We start from the raw sequence: 5,804 nt of genomic DNA on the forward strand, positions 1-5,804 counted from the left end.
ATAGTCAAGCCCAAACTGTCAGGCTAGGTCCTCTCTTGATCGCAAACAAGGATCCTGGGACTGGTTTCGGGTTATCACCCCTCATTAGCCAGGCTAGGTTGAGTCCAGTGGCATGGAGAGAACAGGACCTACGTCTGGGTACACCTGTCCCACTTAGGGAAACAAATGCAAAAAGTACAATTGATGGACAGAATGCTGAACAATGTCAAACATTCACCTTATCCCCCAAACTATTCAACCTATTCTTGGAACCACTTGCAAATGCACTAAACTCAATGAACATTCTCTTCCACATGTACGCAGATGACACACAACTTTACATGAAAATCTCCTCCCCTGACAATCTAACACCACTCAACACTATCCTCATGAACACTCAAAACTGGTTAATGGAGAACCACCTCCTACTCAACACTTTCAAAACTGAATTCTTGTTAATTTCTCCTCCGAATCATACCCCCAAGGCAGACCTCTGGTTGAACCATCTCACTGCTTTCAACTCCCCCGTCATCATTGATTCAGCCAAATCCATCGGAATCGCCCTAAACAAATACTTACATTTGAAAAACCACATGAGTAAGGTTTGCAAGGGACCGAATCACCAGATGAGACTACTCAGGAATCTCAAACCTTTCCTTCCACATGCTGACTTCAAACAGGTTGTTCAAGTGCTGGTTCTGCAGAGGCTAGATTATGGCAGTGCTACACTCTGTGGCCTCCCGAACTATACATTTGCTGCACTTAAAACTGTACTGAATGTGGCGGCCAGACTGACCAAGGGAACTAAAAGATCTGCCCACATGTCCCCAGTCCTAAAATCTCTGAATTGACTGCCTTTTTAAGCAAGAATACAGTTAAAGATCGCCTGCCTGACTCAGAAAGCTCTCCATCTCAAAACCCCCAAGTACCTATGCCAAAAGCTAAAACTATCTGGAGGTGGTAGTCCTTCAAGAAGCATTAACACCTTCCTTCTGAAACCTCAGGTATTTCGAAAAAAGAGAACTTGTCAAAAAGCTTTCTTCGGCTCTGCTCCACTTATCTGGAACTCTCTCCCTCCTGAAATTCGCAGTCTCACCTCCACGATTGCCTTCAAAATTGAAATGGTCAGAAAAAACAAATATATCCTGAGCTTTCACCAACAGTAAGTAAAGTCCTTATTAAATTACGGTCGAGACAAATGTGTTGATCTTCTTTGAGAAGGATTTCAGCCCCTTTGTGTTTGTTTTTGTTTCACCTTGACGAGACAAACGGATTTGTTTAAGAGATGTCTTTGTTGATTGACATTTGCTGTCCTTTGTCTTTTCTGATCATATGTATTATGCTATTCTAGCCCTGAGGAAGTCTGTGGTTTGTACCACTAAAGACGAAACACGTGCTGGCTGCTAGGATTGTTTATAAAGAACTACAAAACAATAAAGAAAGATAAGAAGATTGTCTCGACCGTGATTTATTAAGGACTTTACTTACTGTTGCTGCAAGCTCAGGATATATTTATGTTTTCTGACTATATATGGTATAGAATTTTCTTTACCTCTGGTAGATGGTGGATGACCATCACCTTATCCTTAGAGCTACTCATACTGTGATCTCAGATTCTGTTACAACTCTGTGCAATTTTCACTCAGCCGTCCTTTCTTTATTTCAAAATTGAAATAAAACGATTCCTTATGTGCAAGTTCCTACCTTAATTGGGTTCTGATCTTTTGCTTGAGGATACTGGAATTACTCCATTAATCATTATACTTATTGTGAGGATGGGTTTGCACCCTTTGTAATTGTTTCCTTTGTTGTGTACTTGAACCCTGCCTAACGTTGACCAACCGTAATTGTGACATGTTCTGATATCCCTCGGGATCATGCTCGCGTTGCATAAAAGTTTATAAATAAAATTCACCCTAGTGCAGAGATGTTGGCCTAAATTCATATTTTTTTTGCTCGCCATACCATTTGACATAATGTCAACTCCCACAGTATTTACAAAGACTCTGGCACCATTGCCAGTGTACTACACTATAAAGGTATTCAGGTTTACCCCTGTCTTGATGACTGGTTAGTTGAGTCCTCCTTTTTTTATGGGTTATCTCATCTGTATCCAACCCAACAACGTCAGTTTGTTGAGCACATTTTATATCGATGTAGAACAAATGTTTCTTACTCAAGTGAAAAAACACAACTCAGCTCATTATTTAGAGTTTGGCGGATAGGATACTATGTCAAACCATGATGAATATCCCATCTGCCATATTGCAAGTGCCATAGGCTACAATGCACTGTAATAGGATGAATGCAACAATCGCCACATTATTATATGGTATCATGTCCATCAAACTCTAAATAATGGGAATCATTTTCTACCTCTTGACATTTCTCGAGAAACCATAGGCATCATCAAGGCTGTCTGTTAGACCCACCAGCACAATTTGGCATTATAACAGATACAAGAGGCATGGTTTTGGGAGCAACTTTGAGGGAGATCTCAGTGCACGGTCTGTGGTCCCAAGAGGAGAAACTCAGTTCCTCCAATTGCAATGAGTTAGCAGAGGTCCAGCAGGTATTTCATTATTTTTCCTTTCTCCTGAAAAATCAAGTCATTTCCATTAGAATATAAAACAAAACAAAAAGAGCCAACTAAAATCTCCAGGAGGAATCTTGAAAACCATAATAACTCTTGGTCCTTGCACAAGAATTTGGAAATTGAGCAGAGTCCAATACCCTCACAAGTATCTCACAGAAATCTATCTTCTGTGGTGATAGAATGGGTTTGTGGATCTTTTGAACAGGGTATGTCCCTCCTCAGTCATCATGTGTTTGAACTTATTTCCGACAATAACGTTTGATATCCTGTTGTTGGAACTATTTGAAATACATCAGAACTTTATAATTCTCACTTTTTGGCCCTGATTCAATCACACTCAGCACGAGAAATAAATGTTCTTTCTCTATGCTGGCCAGTGGATTTAGTGAAGACATTTCCTTCATTTCCTCAAATTCACAAAGTATTGAGGAAGACATGCGGTGATTAGACAAAAGTCCTCTTATTGGTCCCACTGGTCACTCTGCAATTGTCAGTTGAGTCCCATTGAGTGTTCCCAGTGTTTCTATCACCTCTTCGATTTAATCAACTACCGGAGACATTTCTACAGAAGCTTTGATTGAGGATCTGGGAATTAAAATAATATTCAACTATCTCCCTGTCCTCCTAACATTAAGGTATATGCAAGGCACAGGTGGGATTTTCAAAAGTGATGCTATGCAGGTAATGTACAGGCTTTTATTTGTCTGTTTTTTCTTCCAGTGTACACTGGGCCTGGCAGTCTCAACATTACAGAGCCAATGATAAGTAATACAGGAAGACAGGCTGTTTGATAATATAATGGGCAACTACATGCCTGGTAGGATCTCAAAGAACATTTTTTTCCAGATTCATCCAGTACTTCACTTACTTCTCCCTTCTTGGGATCTGAGTTTGGTATTACAAGCATTACAAAAAACACCATTCAGTCTTGTCCCGTTGGTTATCCACTCTATCAGGTGTAATGGGGAATTGGGAGCCCGTCTATCTTCCCAATCCTTTGACGTTTTGTTTAGGATGAAGATATATTAGAGCAGACACTTGTTTACTCTGGTTTTCTCGTGGAACTCGGGAGAGGATATAGCCTTACGGCTAGAGAGGTCAACGTTGAAGCTGGGGAATCGAGTTTGAGTCTCAGCTACGATGCTTAACATCCTGTGATTCTGGCCAAATCACTTATTCTCCCTGTGCCTAGGAAAAATGAATGTGTCCTTGTGTAACGAAACTGGTGCTATGTAAAGCGCTCTGATACCCGATATCTTTGGTCTAGTTCGCGCTATATAAAACTCCCCAAAAAACAAACGAAAAAACCCAAGATTTGGTGCTTCCTGTATTTATTCCAGCTTCAGAAGAAGATGAACTTCTGCATTCACTTGACTTAGATTATGCTCTAACTATATATTTGGAAGGTGGCGGCGTGCCTGCAGACCGAGGGGAGAGGGAGGCGCGGGAGGGAAAACAAGGAGAGGGTTGAGGAGCGGAGAGAGGAGGAAAGAGGGTGGAGAGGGAGGGAAAGAAAGGAGAGTCACAGTGAAAGTGACCAGGAGAAAAGGACAGAGGAACCATGAAAGGGACACACACAGGAGGGAGCGGGTCCCAGGTCCGTGTAACCCTCTATGACACACTGAATACAGAAGTCCTGGGCGCAGAATAAAGTTTGCGGAGCATCTTTTGGCCCACATCACACCCAAGTGAGGAAACATTACGCCCAAGGAGATGTTGTATTCATCCCAAGACCATGCTCCTTCTATGAAAGTAACAGATGAAGACACAGTCAAGAGGTATTTTGCCAAGTTTGAGGAGAAGTTATTCCAGACCTGTGAAAAGGAACTTGCCAAAATCAATACCTTTCATTCAGAAAAGTTTGCCCCAGGCTCAACAACGGTTCGCAACCCTACAGAATGAGCTGCAGTCGTCGCTGGACGCCAAGAGGGAGAACAGCGGCATCTCCACGTTGCGGCGGAAGCCCATCTTCCACCTATCACACGAGGAGTGCGTGCAGCACCTAAACATCCGGGACCTGAAACTGGCCTTCAGCGAGTTCTACCTCAGCCTCATCTTACTACAGAGCTACCAGAATCTGAACTTCACTGGGTTCCAGAAGATCCTGAAGAAACATGACAAGATTCTGGACACTCCACGGGGTGCTGACTGGCGTGTTGGTCACATAGAGGTAGCACCGTTCTACACTTGCGAGAAAATCAACCAGCTGATATCTGAAACAGAGACCATGGTGACCAACGACCTTGAAGATGAAGACAGGCAGAAGGCCATGAAAGGTTTACGGGTGCCTCCTCTCGGTGCAGCACAGCCAGCACCGGCATGGACAACCTTTAGAGTCGGAGTCTTCTGTGGAATTTATATATTTGGATCGTACAACTTCTTTTATGAAGGTTGACTCTTTGTTCTTCATTTTTGGTATGTCAAACCAAGAACACTATCCAACAAAATAAATATTCATTAAGTGGTAGCATTGTGCAATAACTGAGGCATATACAACAGCAAGACGAGTTCTACAAGTCACAGTTCAAGGCACATCGACAAGGGTAGTAGCTGCTTCCTCAGCAATGTTTAAGGGATCCTCACTATAGGACATTTGTAGTGTGCCTGTCAAGTCTTCTTTGGATATTCATTATCGACTACAAATTGGTGCGGGTTATTCAGCAGAATTATGAAACACGTGTTAGCAGAATTATGGAACACATGTTAGGTTCAGTAACAAATTCTGGATAATTTGTCATTATATCACTTGGTATAGCAGTGTTATATAACTGGGTGCAGCAGTATAGTGGATCTTGGTGTCCCTAATAATGAGGCGTGGGTATATCCTAAATAAGTCAGGGCTGGAATGAGGAAGAAAGGTAAGGAGGTAATGGTAATTTTCATTAATCCAAGTCCTAGTCTTCTTCGTTACAATCTCAATTTTCCAGTGTAGCCAGCCAAGGATATGGTACATTGAGGAGTCCACATGATTGGTTGTTTTTGGCAATTCTTTTTGGCTGTTACAGGTATTAAGAAGGGGGGCTCTGCCTTTTACGCTACCAGAAAGAGGAGAGTCATAGCCATTAATTCATGATAAATGGTGTACTCCTATTGGAGAAAGGACTTTGTTTGGATAGCTGAATCAAGTTCGTTATACAAGGAGAAACCTTATCAAGGTTGTGCTACAAGCAGAAACCTTATCCTATCAGGACTGTGGCCAGGAAGACCAGGATTCTACTAATTAAGATTA

At 42.0% G+C, this 5,804-nt stretch overlaps 1 pseudogene; it reads left to right on the top strand.

Annotated features, from left to right (window-relative positions):
* Window positions 1-2,446: 2,446 nt before the first annotated feature.
* LOC147747283 (solute carrier family 53 member 1 pseudogene) lies at window positions 2,447-4,970 on the top strand (annotated as a pseudogene).
* Window positions 4,971-5,804: the final 834 nt, after the last annotated feature.

The sequence above is a fragment of the Lissotriton vulgaris genome, chromosome 1_1 (assembly GCF_964263255.1).
Source record: "Lissotriton vulgaris chromosome 1_1, aLisVul1.2, whole genome shotgun sequence".
NCBI lineage: Eukaryota > Metazoa > Chordata > Amphibia > Caudata > Salamandridae > Lissotriton > Lissotriton vulgaris.